Source organism: Saccopteryx bilineata, chromosome 8 (genome assembly GCF_036850765.1).
Source record: "Saccopteryx bilineata isolate mSacBil1 chromosome 8, mSacBil1_pri_phased_curated, whole genome shotgun sequence".
Lineage (NCBI taxonomy): Eukaryota > Metazoa > Chordata > Mammalia > Chiroptera > Emballonuridae > Saccopteryx > Saccopteryx bilineata.
In genome coordinates, this window is record NC_089497.1 from 2120959 (window position 1) to 2140874 (window position 19916).

The window sequence follows — 19916 nt, forward strand, 5'->3', positions numbered from 1 at the left end:
GTTTGGACTCATGCATACATATTTGGAAGTGGGTGCATGTATGACCATGCAAGCCCCGAGATGCGTGTGCTGAGTCCACGGTTCGCAATCCCTGGCTTTCCTGTGTCTGCACGGTGTGTGTCACACCTGGAACTGCCTGTGCATCGCCCTCAGCCTCACGGCTGCAAACGCCCACACTGCGATGCTGTCACTTGTCCTTGTCGCAGGAACAACCCCGTGAGAAGCAGATTTTTCAGACGTACCCCCGGGGCAGAGCCTCACGCCCCCCCCCACCAGAGCCTCATGCCCCATACCAGAGCCTCACACCCTCCGACCAGAGCCTAACATCCCTCCACCAGAGCCTCAGGCCCGGGCCAGAGCCTCACGCCCCCCCCACCAGAGCTTCACGCCCCTCCCCCACCAGAGCCTCACGCCCCTCCCCCACCAGAGCCTCACGCCCCCCCACCAGAGCCTCACGTCCCTCCCCCACCAGAGCCTCACGCCCCCCCAGAGCCTCATGCCCTGGGCCAGAGCCTCACCCCCCCCCAGAGCCTCACGCCCCCCCACCAGAGCCTCACGCCCCTCCCCCACCAGAGCCTCATGCCCCCCCCTACCAGGGCCTCACCCCCCCACCAGGGCCTCACGCCCCCCCTACCAGGGCCTCACCCCCCAACCAGAGCCTCACGCCCCCCCACCAGAGCCTCACGCCCCTCCACCAGAGCCTCACGCCCCTCCCCCACCAGAGCCTCATGCCCCTCCCCCACCAGAGCCTCACGCCCCTCCCCCACCAGAGCCTCACGCCCCTCCCCCACCAGAGCCTCACGCCCCCCCCAGAGCCTCATGCCCTGGGCCAGAGCCTCACCCCCCCCAGAGCCTCACGCCCCTCCCCCACCAGAGCCTCACGCCCCCCCACCAGAGCCTCACGCCCCCCCCCACCAGGGCCTCACCCCCCCACCAGAGCCTCACGCTCCCCCCTACCAGGGCCTCACCCCCCCACCAGAGCCTCACGCCCCCCACCAGAGCCTCACGCCCCTCCCCCACCAGAGCCTCACGCCCCGGGGCCAGAGCCTCACGCCCCCCCCTACCAGGGCCTCACCCCCCCACCAGAGCCTCACCCCCCCCACCAGAGCCTCACGCCCCTCCCCCACCAGAGCCTCACGCCCCGGGCCAGAGCCTCACGCTCCCCCCTACCAGGGCCTCACCCCACCACCAGAGCCTTACGCCCCCCCACCAGAGCCTCACGCCCCCCCTACCAGGGCCTCACCCCCCCACCAGAGCCTCACGCCCCCCCACCAGAGCCTCACGCCCCCCCCCACCAGAGCCTCACGCCCCTACCCCAGAGCCTCACGCCCACCCCAGAGCCTCACGCACCGGGCCAGAGCCTCACGCCCCCCCAGAGCCTCACGCCCCCCCACCAGAGCCTCACATCCCCCCACCAGAGCCTCACGCCCCCCCCACCAGAGCCTCACGCCCCCCACCAGAGCCTCACGCCCCCCACCAGAGCCTCATGCCCCGGGGCCGTCCTGCTGAGTTCACAGCCTGAGGGTTTGGCTCAGGGCTGAGAGAAAACGGCCCGGCCAGATGTGTGTGTGAGAGTTTGAAGGCGGAAATATTAAGTGAAATGAAACAAAACAAAACAAAAATCCAATGATCCTACCAATATACCCATCCAGAGTTTCATCAAATATTATACATGTATTCCTACAGTTCTGTGTTTTCTTTTTTATTTTTTTTTTTGTGGCCAACAGAAAAATTTTCTGGACACATTAACTCCAAGTTGACCTTGAGAAAAAGGAAACAGCAGAAGTCAGTCTGCAGACGCCCCGTGTGGCTTCTGTTTAAAACATGGTTTTCAGTGAACATTCCTAGGGCGCCCCGGCTGACCCCCCCCCCCCCCAGTTTAAATGCTGCCGGGGGCCCAGACAGCAGCCATATTCTGAGGCCATTGGAAATCCCAAGGCGTGAGCAGGACAGGCGCTCGAATCTCCTCGGAGATTCCAACACTCTCGGGACTGATAGAGCTCGCTCGGGAGAGGCAGCCGGTGGTCCCCACACACCCCGCCACGCGGAATAAAGCAGCGTCTGCCCGTCCACGGGCCCGCGAGCGGCAGGGACACACTTTGTTCTAAGCTCCAACATCTATCTGCCGATTCAGAGGACCGGTGTAAACCAGAACACCCATGGCAAACCGTCAGGGGGCGGAGGGGGGTGGGGGCTTTGGGGGTGGGGACTTCGGGGGCGGGGGCTTCAGTGGCTTCTGCTTTGTGCCCGATCCAGGGCGGACGCAGGTGGGAAGCTCAGGAGATATGGAATGAATAGGAGAAAGGAGGGGCCAGGGGTTGGTATTTGCCCCGGCACAGGGCATTGGGGGGGGGGGGTGGCCAAGGGCGGAGACAGGGAGCAGTGAGGGGTAGAGTGTCCTGCATCGGTCCGGAGGGCCTGCAGCCCAAGCAGGGCGGACAACGGGAAACCCTACACACATTAGGACGAGGCTTCAAGGGCGAGTACTGGCTGGGTCCTGGGGCCTCAGCTGTCAACGCTGTATGTAGACTGAGGTCTCTGTATTCGAAAGCAAGCAGCTTGGCACAGAGTTTACCAAGGTTTCCCGGAGAATGAGGGAAAGGGACGTCTTCCTAAAAGAAATGAGTTTCTGGAAGCAGCGCCCCATGTGAGAAATACATAATCATCTCGGACGTTGGAAAGTCACGGAGAGAGAGAGAGAGAGAGAGAGATAGAGAGAGAGAGGGATGGTCTCGCTGGTGTTTCATTGAACTCAATTTTATTAGAAAGCCATTTGGCAAAATAGAGCAGAGCTTTTAAAAAATCTTCTACTTGTAGACTCCCCAATCTCATTTTTGGGAACCCAGTCTAAGAAAATAATCAGAGAGATGAAGTATTGTATGCATGTACATCTATACGTATGAAATAATGGCAGTGCCACTGGTCATAGTTTAAAATAATTCTGGTTCTAGTATTTTCTGATGACAATTTAAATAAATAATTGTGGAAGACTCATATGATTTTGCTACTTAGGACTTGAAAGTATCATTTCAAAGATTGCTAACAAAATTATAGTTATTAAGCTGTACTTTAAAGCACTGGTAGTCAACCTGGTCCCTACCGCCCACTAGGGGGCGTTCCAGCTTTCACGGTGGGCGGTAGCGGAGCAACCAAAGTATAAATAAAAAGATAGCTGTAACTATAGTAAGTTGTTTTATAAAGATTTATTCTGCCAAACTTAACAAAAATCCGACATAAAGTACTTGGTAAGTAATTATTATTATATGCTTTAACTTGCTGTAACTCTGCTTTATAAACTTTATAAAGTAAAGTTACTTCCCTACTTTATAAATCACCATTACTGTGGCACCAGTGGGCAGTTAGAAAATTTTACTACTGCCCTGGCCGGTTGGCTCAGCAGTAGAGCGTTGGCCTAGCGTGCGGAGGACCCGGGTTCGATTCCCGGCCAGGGCACACAGGAGAAGCACCCATTTGCTTTTCCACCCCTCCGCCGCGCTTTCCTCTCTCTCTCTTCCCCTTCCCCTCCTGCAGCCAAGGCTCCATTGGAGCAAAGATGGCCCAGGCGCTGGGGATGGCTCTGTGGCCTCTGCCTCAGGCGCTAGAGTGGCTCTGGTTGCAACATGGCGACGCCCAGGATGGGCAGAGCATCGCCCCCTGGTGGGCGTGCCGGGTGGATCCCGGTCGGGCGCATGCGGGAGTCTGTCTGACTGTCTCTCCCTGTTTCCAGCTTCAGGAAGAAAGAAAAAAAAAAAAAAAAAAGAAAGAAAATTTTACTACTAACAGAGATACAAAAGTGGGCCGTAGGTATAAAAAGGTTGACTACCCCTGCTTTAAAGTAAAAGACACACTATCTGAATTTTGTAAAAAAAATTTTTTTGATTGCCAAAAATAGTCTATAGAAAAATGGATTAAAGTATAAACAGGTATGGACATCTTGGGTTTGATTACTGGTCAGGGCACACAGGAGAAGCGACCATCTGCTTCTCACCCCCTCCCTCTACCCCTTCTCTACCTCTTCCCCTCCTGCAGCCAGTGGCTCAGTTGGTCCAAGAGTGTCAGCCTCAGGTGCTAAAAATAGTTTGGTTGATTCTATCATCCCCCCAGACAAAGGTTGCTTGGTGGATACTGGCTGGGGTGCATGCAGGAGTCTATCTCTCTATCTCCCCTCCTCTCACTTTAAAAAAAAGTGTAAGCAGTAATTATCTTGGTGGAAAAGGACTTGAAGTTCATTTTATTTTTTAAAATGATTATTTAGGTTTTTGATTTCATGTAACAAGCACGTCTTAGGTTATCTTCAGAACAAACACCTGCTGACGTGCTTGGGACTGGTCAATGACAAACAGACCCTGGGTTACTGTTTTAAAAATGCCCCTCTCCTCCTCTTTCTTTGAGAATCCCGTGGAAATGACAAGAGCATTGTATTGTACACACAGAATAGAGCCGGGGGCAGCAAATGCAAACAGAGAAGAGGGCGTTTGCTTTGACGGCTAGTCCAGAATAAACCGCAGCCACAGGGACGGAAGTTGCAGGCAGGCAGCCCTAGTGCCCGGCAAAGCCCTGGGAAGCCCATGCCCGCGGGGTCAAGGAGGGAACCCCGGGGGCTGTGGTGACCCCAGAGTGGGCTGGCCAAACCAGTGCCCAGCGTTCAGCAAGAGCTTTGGCTCGGTGGGGATCATGTGGGGGTGCTGTGCCTGAGGGACCGGGTTTTGAGGGGTATGTGTTGAGCCTCGATGTCCACATTGAAAAGCAGTCAATGTTGCCGGGCAGCCAGCGGTTGAGGCGCTAGGAATCCTCACCCCCAAACTAGGGGGCTGCTCCGTTACTGGTCAGTTCCACTCCACATGCAAACCCAGCGCCCGGAGGGGTGGCGCGCGCTGCCCATTAACAAAACACAGAAAACGAGGAAGGGCTCCTGTTCTTACCAACCCTGCTCCCACCGAGGACCACGAGGTCTGCATGAAGGTATATTTCGCCTCAAATGGGTAATTCCCTCTTTTAAGCCATTTCTTCAAAGCGCATCCGTGTGTTAGAACACGGCACTTATTTTTGAAAAGCTCCGGTTTACGTCCTGTATTTTGGCTTTTGCAAACGATCTTTAGGGGAAGATGCAAAATGAGAATTTTATCGCAGCTCTTTGGTGGAGTCTTTACACAGTCATTTTCTCAAACCATTTCATTAGGGTTTAAGATGCATATACGAGCAGGTACAAGATTATCCTAGATGAAAAGAGATGACTTATTTTTCTGAGGAGACATGAAGGGCCCCAGGGAATGAAATAATGTTGATCTAAACACTAAAATGTATTTCAAGCAGTATGAACTCACGGTTCACTCATAACCAAGACGAAATTGGAGGAGGGGGTGGGTGGGGGAGGCCCCACTGTTGAGTGTTTATAAGTAATGACTTTTCTATATTGCTTTTACTCTCATTTTAGGAGCCCACATTCCCAGGACCACAGGCTAGAAGAAGGACACAAATGCATGAGAGAGACACGATCATGTTAAGTTTCATTTTGGGGATGAGGAAGACAGGGCTTGGCAGAGGCCGAGCTGAAGATTCTCTAGCTATTGAAAATGATACCCCCCCCCCCCCACACACACAGCACATCGGATAGATGTAGAAGTCTATATCAAATCAGAACGCAAGGCCTTGATTACAAGCACATTAGAGTGGGGAATTTAAGGTACCTCTTTCAGACGCTGACAGCTCATAAAAACATAAGTTAGGATATGGAGAATTTGAGGAACGTCATTGAGAAACCCCATTTGATAACCACATATGGAATGCCTTTTTTTTTTTTTTTTTTAACTTAAAACATAGCGAGTATATATGTTTTCATGTCCACGGAACAGACACCCACATTAGCCACCTACTTCATCGCAAAGAAAATCCTCTGTTTTAAAAATGGAATGATTATGGGTTCTATCCTCGTGATGTGATCAATCAGAAACAACAAGAAGGTGAGAAAACTTACGATCATTTGGCGGACTAAGAAACACTCTCTCAACCAAGAACTGATCAACAGAGAAATCAGAACGGAGACATCTCAGATGCAGTCACTGACTCAAGCAAAGATCATCCATGGATGCTAAAGGCTGCTGGACACGGAAGAGTCACACTGTGCCCAGGCCCTGCCCACGCACTGCCCCACAGGCTAAGAACTAATCACAGCGGTAAAACTGGACCATCACCCCGGGAGGCACCACCGAAACCACGGGTATGAGCTGAGCCTCACCCCGAGAGCGACCACCTGACCTCCCCTGCCTGATGACATCAGATGCAGGTCGACTATTCTTCCTTGCCCCAAATGTTCAACCCTGCATGTCAAGCCTTGACCTCATTTCCAGTTTACAGGAAGTAGAGCAGAGAGAAGATGATATCGATTGATACTATAAGGAAACAAACGAGTCTGAAATGTAGGATAGCATGCAAAACAACTGACCTGGCTTCTTCCAAAAATTAATGTCGGGTGGGGGGGGAGGATAGAAGAGGAGGAACTGATGTAAAGAGATTAAAAATATTTACTAAGTGCAATATGTAACTTTGGTTGGATCCTGAACTTAAAACATTCATGCAATATATATATATATATATATTTTTTTTTTTTTTCTTTTTGCAATAATTGGGAAAATCTGAATATGTACCGATCAAACTGTTCATCGTTTCTAGTATTTTTAGGCACAGTCATGGTGTGGTTATCTAAGAAAACGTCCCCCGTTCTTCAAAGAGGCACGCTTCAGGATTTAGATCAGGGACTGTCTGATGTCTGTTCCTACATTTAAATGACTTCAGTGAAAAATAAAGACGTAAAAACACACCTTTAATATATGTGATCACGTGCAGACAGAGAGAAGGGGGAGGAAGTAACACGGGTCATTGATGAACAGTGGATAAAAGTCGGTGAAGGGCATGTGGCTATTCATTTTACTAGTAAGTTGAGCCTTCTGAAATGGCCAGTACTTGACCACTTGGGAGCTACCAAATGACAACTCTGCACTCAAATGAACCAATTACTGAAGGGGACGGACCTTGGAAGGTGGTTAAACACCCTCCATCAAATGTTTCCGGGAACCAGACAGCTGACTTCTAACTAGCCTTTAAAGACTTGGTCATTTCTAGGCTATGTTTGCTCAGACCATAAAAATAAATAAATAAATAAATAAATAAATAAATTAGGTAATTTGAGGCTGTGCTATATTCACAATATGAACTAAAGACTTACCTAATTTTTTTTTTATGGTCTGATCTAACATAACCTAGAAATGACCAAGTCTAACAAAAATTACTTATGAGGCAGTTTTACTGTAAGTCTTAAAATTAAGCAGTGTGAGTTTTACAATTTAATTCTTCCTCTTCAAGTTTAATCTAGTTATTCTAGTTCCTTTGTCTTTCCTTTTAAGTGAAAAAAAAAATCAGTTTGTATCTATAATGTTTTCTGGTGTGACTGATTAAATTGCATTAACTTCATGGACCAATTTATGGGTAATGGGTATCTTGACTATACGAGTCTGTCAATCCATGAACATAGTATTTCTCTCTCTCTATTTAGGCCTTTCTTGATTTTTCTCATTGGCACTTTGCAGTTTCCAGTACATAAATCGGTATGTGGTTTGTTAGACAGTCTGACATATTTAAATGTTTTTGTAGTATTCATAATATTTTAAAAAATTAATATTAAAAATTGATTAAAAAGGTAAAAATATTAGTATTTAAAATTTTTGATTTTAAAACTTGTTTTCATTAATTTATTTATAGCATGTAGGTGTCCGTTGGGACTTTTGAGGGTTGATCTTTTATCCTGGAACCTAGTTAAACTCATTTATTGTTTCTAGAAAGTTTTATTTTTTTCTTTTGTAGATTACTTGGTCCTGTATAGACAATTATATTGCCTACAAATTGGGAAGTGATATTTCTTCCTTTCCAATCTGCATGAGTCCTATGATTTGTCTTACCTTATTGCACTGGCTAGGGTTACAAGTCCAGTGTTGAACAGAAGCAGTGACTGGGCCGTCCTGTCACATCCTGATGTTGGAAAGAAAACATTCAGTCTTTTATCATTAAATGTTATGTCAGCTTTGGGGTTTGGTAGATATACTTTATTAGCTTGAGAATGTGCCTTTCTACTTCTAAGTTTGCTGAGTTCTTTTTTTTTCAAGTCATAAATAAAAGTTGCTTTATATCAGATGCTTTTCTTGCATCAATCAATATGGTCCTTTTGTTCTTTTACCTGGTAATATGATAGATTTCATTTTTTTTAATGGTATTTTCTTTTTTATTTCTTTTATTTTTGTTTTGTTTTTTGTATTTTTCTGAAGTTGGAAACGGGGAGGCAGTCAGACTCCTGCATGCACCCAACCAGGATCCACCCGGCATGCCCACCAGGGGGCGATGCTCTGCCCATCTTGGGCGTTGCTCTGCCGCAATCAGAGCCATTCTATCACCTGAGGCAGAGGCCATAGAGCCGTCCTCAGCGCCCGGGCCAACTTTGCTCCAGTGGAGCCTCGGCTGCGGGAGGGGAAGAGAGAGACAGAGAGGAAGGAGAGGGGGAGGGGTGGAGAAGCAGATGGGCGCTTCTCCTGTGTGCCCTGGCCGGGAATCAAACCCAAGACTTCTGCATGCCAGGCCGAAGCTCTACCACTGAGCCAACCAGCCAGGGCTTTTTTTTTCTTTTTTTAATGTTAATTTTATTGATTTTAGAGAGAGAAAGGGAGAGAGAGAGAGAGGAACATTGAACTGTTCCTGTATGTGCCCTGAGCAGGGATTGAATTGTCAATCTCTGTGCTTCCGAACGATGCTCTAACCAACCGAGCCATCCAGCCAGGGCAATATGATAGATTTCATCCACTGATATTTGAATATTGGACTAGTCTTGCATTCCCGGGGTCAATCACACATAGTTGTCATGTTTAGCCTTTTTATGCATTGTTGGATTTGATCTGCTTTTTATTTTGTTGAGGTTTTTTGCATCCATTCTCATGGAAGATACTGGTTTGTAGTTTTACTTTCTTGTGAAGTTGTTGCCTGTCTTTGGTATTTAGGTAAATTTTTTGGGAAGTTATTAAACTGTGAATTCTATTTCTTTAACAGATATAGAACGATTTCAGTTTATTCCTTCTTGAGTGGCTTCTGCCATTGGCCAGGAATTGTTCCATTTCATCTGCTGTGTTGAGTTTATGTGCACAGAGTTAGTTATTCACAGTATTCCCTAATTATCCTTTAATGCCCCTCAGGTCTGTCTGGATGTCTTTTCATTTCTGATATGGGGAATTTGGCTCATTTATTTTTTCTTTTTGGTTAGTCAGCCTGACTAGCAATTTGTCAACTTTATTGATTTTTCAAAGAACCAGAGTTTGATTGTTGATTTATTTTCTATTGTTCATCTAATATCAATTCATTGATTTCTGTTCAAGTCTCTTATTATTCTTCTTTTTACTTGCTTTGGGTGCTGTTTACCTCCTTAATCTTCTAATCCTGGAAGACTAGATTGCTGATTTGAGAATTTCCTTGTTTTCTTTTTTTTTTTTTTACTTTTTTTTTTTTTTTTTGTATTTTTCTGAAGCTGGAAACGGGGAGAGACAGTCAGACAGACTCCTGCATGCGCCCGACCGGGATCCACCCGGCACGCCCACCAGGGGGCGATGCTCTGCCCCTCCGGGGCGTCGCTCTGCCGCGACCAGAGCCACTCTAGCGCCTGGGGCAGAGGCCAAGGAACCATCCCCAGCGCCTGGGCCATCTTTGCTCCAATGGAGCCTTGGCTGCAGGAGGGGAAGAGAGAGACAGAGAGGAAGGGGGGGTGGAGAAGCTAATGGGCGCTTCTCCTATGTGCCCTGGCCGGGAATCAAACCCGGGTCCCCCGCAAGCCAGGCCGACACTCTACCGCTGAGCCAACCGGCCAGGGCCGAGAATTTCCTTGTTTTCTAATGTAAGTATTTAGTGCTACAAACTTATTCCTGAGTGTAGGTTTAGCTGCATCCCACAACTTTAGATAGTTTATATGTTCATTTTCTTTTTCTTTTTTGTATTTCTTCTGAAGTGAGAAGTGGGAAAGCAGAGAGACAGACTCCCGCATGTGCCCAACCGGGATCCACCCTTCAAGCCCACCAGGGGGCAATGCTCTGCCCATCTAGGGCATTGCTCCGTTGTGGCTGGAGCCATTCTAGCACCTGAAGCAGAGGCCAGGGAGCCGTCCTCAGCGCCTGGGCCAGCTTTGTTCCAATGGAGCCTTGGCTGTAGGAGGAGAAGAGAGGGACAGAGAGGAAGGAGGGGGGGAGGGGTGGAGAAGCAGATGGGCACTTCTCCTGTGTGCCCTGGCCAGGAATCAAACCTGGGATATATACACATGCTGGGTCAACACTTTACCACTGAGCCAACTAGCCAGGGTCTTTTCATTTTCTTTTACATCAAAATACTTTCTAATTTCCCTTGACTTTTTATCTTTGAATCATGGATTTCTTTTGGAATTGTATTGTTTAAATTCCAAGTATTTGGATATTTTCTAGTTATTTTTTATGTTATTAATTTCTAGTTTAATTCCATTATGGTCAGAGATCACATGTATGATTTCAATTCTCTTAAATTCATAAGGTTTGTTTTATGACCTGGGAGTACTGTCTACTTCTTTTGTATCTGTGTTCACTTTAAAAGAATGTGTATGATGCTACCATTGGGTGGAATGTTCTATAAACTATCAGTTGATTAAAGCTATTTTTCAGTTCTATATGCTTGCTTTTTTTTTCTGTCTACTTGTTAGACTGATTACTCAGGAAGGAGGATTGCAATTTCCAACTATGGGTGTGGATTTGTCCATTTCTCCTTCCAGCTTGAGAGTATTCACTCCTGGGGTCAGAATCCTGCCGTCCAGGACTCCCTTCCGTCCACCCATGACTCCCTTCATCATTAATAGGGTAGAATCTTACATTTTGAGTATGAAAAACATCAGTCATTTCAGTGAAATGCTTCTACCATCATTGCATGTGCAGTAGGCCTCTTAAGAGAGAAAACCAAACTCTTCTTCCACTGAGACCATGTGTTGTAAATACGTGTACTGCATCATAGTTGGAAAACACACAATGCCCTGTGTATACCATTCAGCATTTCCTATATAAACTGGATGTACCTGCCATAGATGTGGGTTATGTGACAATAATACTTTTCCCCATTAAAAAAAAAAATCCTGAAATAAAAATGTAAAAGAAAAATAAAAAAATAAAGTGTTTTCAGACCTTGTCTACTACCTGAAGATACAACTATTCCTTTAAGTCGGCACCGATCTTGGATAACACTTTCTGAGAACAGCCGCCCCTAATCCATTCTCTTCAGGAGAGCAAGCAGCACGTTCATTCATTGTTTGGTAAACTCAAGAAAATGGGTGAAGGTTACTGATAGAGATGTTCTCAAGAGCACAGTGGAGGAGGTCGATAAGAACAGGGCGAGGGGGAAGTCGCCGGTGGTTGTCAAGAGCCAGGCTCTTATTCCTGGGCCCCCAGAGCGTCTGCACACAGAGAGGAAGAGTACTCAGGAGCCTTCCTCAGGAGCTGGAAGCAAGCTCGCCAGCTGCTCACTCACGAGGCTGATTATCAGCCGAGCCTACGCCAAGGTCGACCACAGGTTACCACACTCATCCAATATCTCTAATAGAATGTGTCAGACTAGATTGATTTGAGCAATTAATGTTTGGAGTTGTAAAACGTTTTTGTTTTTGTTTTTTTAGAAAAACTTATGGAAAAGAGAACGCCGTTTTAAATGGGGGTCAGGGGTAGGGAATGTAAAGTCTAAGGCTCCATTCAATAGAGTAAATGGATTTTCCATGTTTCATGACAGAGAGTATTTTTCAAGCCTGCCAATGCATATAAATTGATACATAATAACACAAATTGTTACAAAATCAATTCAAAACAATGAAATAGATACACACACACACACACACACACACACACACATATATCTTGATGAAATGGTGCTAATTAAATATCAGAAAAGATCCTCAGCAGAGATAATATTGAGAAGGAGACAGACACATTCTGGAAAGAATCTCCCTGAGCTGTTGAGTAAGTATAAAGATTTTTGTGAGCCTTTTTTTCTTTAAGAACTGTATAATTTTGAAGTCAGCAACAGGCTCTGGCTGTACCATTGATGACTCTGTTACATAAAATGAGCTAAGCTCCCCCAAAGAATAGTATGTCTTCTTATTTTCCATGTAAGCCATAACTTTCACAAATATTGCTAATGAACAACACCATATGTATATGTGCATGCCATAGGCAATGAAAGAATGTTTGGATAAGAACCGGCTCACGCTGGTCCCCTGGGTATTGTAAGAGCGACCTTTCTTGAGCATTATTGCGTGTCCTAAATCCTTGATACCTTCTGCACTTCATCCTCCTGACCATCTGAAGAGGTGGTTATTATTCCAATTTTACAAACGAGAGACTCGGGGTCCAGAGACATCGAATTCATTGCTCAAGGTCCCACGGCCGTAAGAGAAAGGAGGGCTGGGATCTCCACCATCCACCTCCCTCCGGAGGGTGTGCGCCGGTCCACTGAGTGAACACGCCCAGGAAGCCAACCGCTGACCTCGCGGGAGGCTGGACGCAAGACCAGCTGGACACGGAGGGAACTTAATTAGACGGATTCCTCGCTTGGACTAAGCTGACCTTCCCCGGCCTCAGTAATAAACTGAGGCTGTCGGCAGGTGTTGAGCATCTCACTGGGCTCTGGTTTAAGATTTAAAACATCAACAGAGACAGTTCTCTGTCTAGCTCTGGGTGCACACTGTGGATGGCCATTAGTAGCCAGTGGGTATACATGACAAAGAGACGGCATTCCAGGATGGCCTCTAATAGGGACGGGTCATAAACCCCAAATAGGATTTAAATATTTCAGTAAAATAGTAACAGTGGAGACAACACACTAACCGGAAGTTATGTACTCTGCAGTGGACGGAGGGCAGGGGGTGTGTGTGTGTGTGTGTGTGTGTGTGTGATCTGTGAAAGACGCCAACTTCCGTCTGACGTAAGACCCTGAGAGGTTTTGGGAGTTGGGCACCAGGGTAACAAAGTCCCACAATACCCAAGTTCTTCTTGAGGAAAACAGACTGGCCCTTCCGGCTACTTCGGACCACGGCTGGTCTTGTTCACCACGAAACGTTCCAGGTCCAGGAGAGAAAGCCGCACCAGAAAACGTCGGTGCTGCGTCAGCCCAGTCACTGCTGATGGACGAGCCTTCCCGTGTCTGTTTCTAGGAGGCCTGTCTCGGTTATAAAAGCACATCCCCCCCACCCCACCCCCAGGACCCATTAATCAAGACGGATTGCAGGCATCAGGAGGAAGCTCCTGTCTGCACAGGGCAGAGGAGCTGGGCGTGCCTGCCCTGGCGGGGCTCAGACCACCTGGGCTGGAGTGTGGCTCTGCGGCCCAGCTGCCATGTGACCCACGGCCACCCAGCCAGCCCTCACCCACCCTAGCAGGTAGCTACGAGGATCACTCCCATTGGACAGGTCACAGGCCGGGTCATGGGAGACCCACGTGCCCCGCACTTTCTCATGTAACAGCCGGCACAGAGTAAGTCCTCGTAAATGCTGTCGTACTGAGATGTCAGCAGCCGCATCTGGAAGCTGTCGGGCCACCTGGCTGAAGGCACACTCCAACGCCAGCTGGAACACACGTTCTGAGTGGTCCTGGTGAGGAAGGCTTTCTGCCTGACTGTGGTTCAGAGACTGTGCAGAGGCGGGTCCAGCATTCCGACCCGGGGAGCCCCGGGAAGGTGTGCAGCTGTGGGGTGGGCTGCAGTCTCGGGGGCCCGGTTAGCTGCGTGCGGTGCCCTCCTCTAAACCAAGGATGGCATGGCGTGAACTCCCGTGCCAGTGCTCAGAGCGCTGCCCTGGAGGGGTCTCGGAGGCGTGTTGGTAGGCACGTGTGACTATTCACCGACAGTCCTGTTTCCTGGCCGCCACAGGGCAAAGCTTCTATTTCCTGGAGGACCGGGAGCTCCTCCATGAAGACTGGATGTTGGGTTATTTTTCCACCGCCGGTGCTAATGTGTCCCACAGAAAGAAGGAGGCCCCTGGCCCTCACCAAGAAACCATTCGGCCCTGGCTGGATAGCTCAGTTGGTTATGAAAAGCTTCGTCTTGAAGCACAGAGGTTGCAGGTTCGATCCCTGGTCAGGGCACGTACAGGAACAGACTGATGTTCCTGTCTCTCTCTCTCTCTCTCTCTCTCTCTCTTTCCCTCTCTCCCAGCCTCTCTCACTAAAATCAATAAGTAAATATTAAAAAAAAGAAACCATTCTGCTTTCTCTTACGTGAATATCTCCAAGAGAACACTGGGGGGGGGGGGTTCTTCTCTTTTCCTCCAGAATTTTGAAAAACTAAGATCTGCCACTTGTTGCCAACGCTGCATTAAACTATTGTACTGATTTTTGAAATAAAATAAAAGGGCTTTAGTTAGGATAAGAAGTCTGAATATGCTTAAGACAAGACTTACTCAGTGGAGACTTTGTTTTCCAAGGAAAGATCATTCCGAGTGTCTCCAAGCGCGGGAGCATTGCTGTGTGAAAAGCCATTTCCATCCAAGTGCCCTGCCTCTTAGAATGGACCTTCCCACCTTCTAGGAAACACTGTATCCGCATCCCACCATAGTCGTTTGTGACTAAATGGCAAATGTTATAGGCATGAGAAAACCCAACTCAAGTTTTTGATGAACACTCAAATTTATATACCTAAATACTTTAAGAGAAAAAATAATGTAGAATTCAAACAACCAAGAGGGAAAAGCCCCTGGCTGGTTGGCTCAGTGGATAGGGTGCTGGCCTGGGACATGTGGATGTCCCAGGTTCGATTCCCGGTCTGGGAACACAAGTGAAGAGACCATCTGCTTCTCTCCCTTTCCCTCTCCCCCTTCTCTTTCTCTTCCCCTCTTGCACCCAGTGGCTGGATTGGTCTGAGCGTTGGCCTCAGGCACTAAAAACAGCTCGGCTGATTCAAGCATCGGCTCCAGTTGGGGGTTGCCAGGTGGATCCTGATCAGGGCACATGTGAGAGTCTGTCTCTCTATCTCCTCTCCTTCCACTTAAAAAAAAAAAAGAAAAGATGGGAAAGCCATGTGAAGTGTATGAATAAATCACACACCGAATGAGGGTGCTTGGCTCATTCAAGGGTGCTGCACCCCTGGGTTTCCCCTGTGTTGTTTTATTTCACCCCACTCTGCTCACATCCTGGTATCTCATGGGAGGAGTCTGACAGGAAAGTCGGCTAATGAGACCTCGTTCTGCACACAGGGAAGGCCTCGCTGAACGTCATCTAAAGCAGTGGTCCCCAACCTTTCTTGGGCCACGGACCAGTTTAATGTCAGAAAATGTTTTCACGGACCGGCCTTTAGGGTGGGACAGATAAATGCACAAAATAAAATTATGCGACCGGCGTAAAAACTGTGGTATTTTTAAATATAATTGTTGAACTTATGAGACAAGCGTTAAGAGTGAGTCTTAGACGGATGTAACAGAGGGAATCTGGTCATTTTTTGAAAATAAAACATTGTTCAGACTTAAATATAAATAAAACGGAAATAATGTAAGTTATTTATTCTTTCTCTGTGGACTGGCACCAAATGGCCCACGGACCGATACCGGTCCATGGCCCAGGGATCACTGACCTAAAACATCGACTTAACACTTTCATGTAACAGAATTGAGGATTTCTGCGGTAACGTCCTAAACCCTGACTGAGAAGGAGGGCACCTGTCACTTGCAACACGGTTGCGGCAAATTTCTGTCACGCTTGCACGCTCCCGTGTGTGCACGGGGACTCGTGGTCCGTGTGCCCACGTGTATTGTTGTGCGTTCTCATTCCCGCCCCTTCCCTGGCACAAGGTGACACCCACTCCTCAGGACGGCTCCTGTCCTCCGCCCACAAGGGCGCTGGGGGACTCAAACTGCAGGCTCAGGCCCGCTGGGCCCGGGCGCCCCCGTCCAGCCTGGCGGTATTGAACATCCGCCCCCTCTCCACGTGGGGGTGGTCCTGGCCCCGGTGGCGTGAGCACTGCCTGGAGTGTGGTAGAAATGCACTTCCTGGGGCTCTGAGCTGGACTGTGGGGACGCAGGGGTCCGGGGTTCATGAGTTTGAGGGTTCAAGTTGGAGGGCCTTGCAGGCTTCACCGTGGCCTTGCTGCCTGTATCCTCTCCGCCCGGGCTGCCTCCCTGGGCACGCGGTGTCTGTGACTCCAGGTTCCTTCCCGAGTTCCTCGCGGCCGTGTCTCTGTTCCTTCTAACTGGGTTCCCGCCCGGACCCTTGAGTTGCAGAGGAACCCTCTTGTTCCCAGATGAGCCCTTCACCTTGCCCAGGAGAGGGGAGCCCCGTCACCCCTTTCCCTAAATACATGAATCCTGCCTTTGCTCCTCGTGCACCTCCTGGCTGGCAGCTGGGCCTGGGAGTCGGGCCGCGTGGGGCCGGTTCCCCCGGGCATCGCCTTGACCGGCAGCTTCGTGCCGCACGCCCCGCAGGGTCTGGGAGTTGGGCCGTGTGGGGCCGGTTCCCCTGGGCAACGCTTTGACCCGCAGCTTCATGCCGCACCCCCCTCAGGGCCTGGCAACACCGGAGATGCGGCCTCAGGCCCCTCTCCCACGGAGGCTGGAGTGGACAGCGGCCTCCAGACCCCTCCCGCGGAGACTGGGGTGCACAGCGCTCCCTTTCCCTGTGCCCCCCTGTTCTGTCACTGGGTCGTTCTGTCACCCGCCCAGAGCCCTGTTACCACACTCCCCTCTCCTCACCCAACTGGGCAGTCAGACCCTGTATTGGCTACGGAGCGCTGACGTCCACGTGAAGTCCATGGGCGATGTTGGAAAACCCCACGGGAGAGAGCGGGAAACCCTTTCGGAGAACAACCTGTCACTGACTTGGGGACAGCGTCCTCGGGACAAGGGAAGACAGCAGGAGATCAGTTACCAGCGCACGCAGGACCTTAAGAAGGACGTTAAGAAAGTGTTGACACCACCAATCGATGTTCTGAATATTCTAATGTGCCCCATGGGGTGTTTGCTACTTTTTAATCTTGGGGGGATGGGCGTCCTCTGTCTTTCGACTTTCCAAGCCCTAACTTTCCCACGCAGGAACCCGCCTGCTGAATTTTATCTTCCAGAAACCCGAGTGTGCCTGCTCTCTTACAGACAGATCCCGGGGACCCGGCGCTGTGGGGTGTAACGCACTATGCGTGCTGACACGTAGGAGCTCACGGATGCCGCCGCTGTGAGAGGAGCTGCAGGTCACACAGTTATGCCTGGAAAATAGTTCCACAAGCGTTCCACAACCCTGCCCGTCCACCTGCGTCCACGCCCTTCCTAGAGCTCGGCCAGCCTCCACGACCACGCCCTGCCCGGAGCCCGGCCGGCCCCCACGTCCACGCCCTTCCTAGAGCTCGGCCGGCCTCCACGTCCACGCCCTTCCTAGAGCTCGGCCAGCCTCCACGACCACGCCCTGCCCGGAGCCCGGCCGGCCCCCATGACCACGCCCTGCCCGGAGCCCGGCCGGCCCCCACGACCACGCCCTCCCGGAGCTTGGCCGGCCCCCACGTCCACGCCCTTCCTAGAGCTCGGCCGGCCTCCACGACCACCCTGCCCAGAGCTCAGCCGGCCTCCACGTCCACGCCCTCCGGGAGCTCGGCCGGCCTCCTCGACCACGCCCTTCCCGGTGGTGCTCGGCCGGCCTCCTTGTCCACGCCCTTCCCGGAGCTGGGCCGGCCTCCACGACCACGCGCTGCCCGGAACTCGGCCGGCCTCCACGTCCACGCCCTGCCCGGGGCCATCCACCTGCGTCCACGCCCCTCCCAGAGCTCGGCCGGCCTCCACATCCACGCCCTTCCCGGAGCCCGTCCACCTGCGTCCACGCCCTTCCCGGAGCTCGGCCAGCCCCCACGTCGCAGCAACAGCTCCGTCTTCTCCTGGGTCTGGTTTCACCCCTCGCCCCGTGGCCCAGCTCAGGCTCTCCCACACGGAACTTCTCACACGAGACCTCCTGCTCCTGCTTCCTCTTTGTCAGGTGGGTAGAAAGTGCCCAGGAAGGATTTAACAAAAGAAAAGGACGTTTGTGGTTTTGTTCATTTAATTTTTTCCACGTAGTGATTAGTGACTCAATCCTATGAAGTGCCAGGCACGATACTGGCGCTGGATTGAGAGTCCTTGTCGGTAAGAATCCATTTGAAGTCCTTTTCTGGTCACATACGAATGTGAGTGTGCCTCACAGAGAATGGGGGGGCAGGGGGCAGGGATTGGGGAGGGACCCTCTGTGGGGTCCCTCATGACGTTTGGCTTTGAGAAGTAAGATGTGGCTTACCTAGAGTGCCGTTATATTCTGGGACACAGAAACTAGATCCAGGTCAAAGAAACATGTAAATAAAGGCAGAATGAAGAAATACAGATGGACCCGTTTTCACAAATGGCACAAGGTATCCATTGTCATCAAACCTTCCGCTCCGTGCATACCTTCAGGTTAACAATCATGCTCCATGCAGCCCTGTACGGAGGCTGTGACCCCTCTTCTCTGAGAAATGGTTTAAGCGATGTCTACAGCATCGTGCTGGAGAGTCAGAGGGCCCACTGGCCAGGCGTGTTGAAGCATGTCCTGTGTCCCTAGTTCTACCTCAGGTGTTGTGAGGAACTACAAACAAAACGAATGCAGGTCCTCTGGGGCGTGAGAGGTTACTCTGTACAAACCAATAGCAACGGGCAGAGGACCTGAGCAGACACTTCTCCCAAGAGGACATACAAATGGTCAACAGACATATGAAAAGATGCTCATCTTCACTAGCTATTCGAGAAATGCAAATCAAAACTACAATGAGATACCACCTCACTCCTGTGAGATTAGCTATTATCAACAAGACAGGTAACAACAAGTGTTGGAGAGGCTGTGGGGAAACAGGAACCCTCGTTCACTGCTGGTGGGAATGTAGACTGGTACAGCCATTATGGAAGACAGTATGGTGGTTCCTCAAAAAATTAAGAATAGAATTATCATATGACCCAGCAATCCTTTTACTGGGTAGCTATCTAAAACCTCGAAAGCATTGGTACAGAAAGACACATGCAGCCCCATGTTCATCGCAGCATTGTTCACAGTAACCAAGACACGGAAACAACCAAAGTTGTTGATAAAAGCCCTCGATAGAGGGCTGGATAAAGAAGATGGTACATATAAACACACTGGAATACTACTCAGCCATAAGAAATGATGACATAGTGACATTTACGACAACACGGATGGACCTTGAGAACATTATACTAAATGAAACAAGTAAATCGGAAAAAGCTAAGAACCGTGTGATTTCACACACAGGTGGGATATAAAACTGAGACTCATGGACAGAGATAAAAGTGAGGTGGTGACCAGGGGGAGGGGGGTGTGGGGGGAGGGGAAGCAGTACAGAAGGACAAACATACGGTGACGGAAAATGATCTGACTTCGGGTGATGGGCCTACAACACAATCAACAGTTCAAATGCTACAGAGACGTTCACCCGAGACCTATGTACTCTCACTGATCAATGTCACCCCCGTAAATTTAATTTCAAAACAAAGAAAAAATTTTAAAACCCTATTGGATTGTGAGCGTCTCGAGGATGAGACCTGAGTCTCACTCATTCCTTGCCGACTCTGTAGATATCCCAACGTATCCAGTCAACTGTGATGTGGAGGAATTCGTGGATCGTTTCTAGGGAGAGACGGCAGACAGACCTCACCCCGAGATCTCTAGGACTCTGGGAAAAGTCTGTCCAGTTGGTGATAGGTCAGACTGTTTTCACCGTGCAGCGTGAGGGTCAAGTTTCCCCCCAGGAAGGGTCCGTGCCCAGACCCGCAGGGTCCTTGGACCACATCGGCACCGCTCACGTGGGAACGGGGCGGCCAGGCACGCGCACCTCACGCTCTGCGT

The 19916-nt window shown here is 49.8% G+C and overlaps 1 protein-coding gene across 1 annotated transcript in view; it reads right to left on the bottom strand.

The window, feature by feature from the left end:
- Positions 1-19916, bottom strand: part of SLC9A9 (solute carrier family 9 member A9) — a 471491-nt gene that overhangs the window by 139397 nt on the left and 312178 nt on the right. The window lies entirely within an intron of this gene.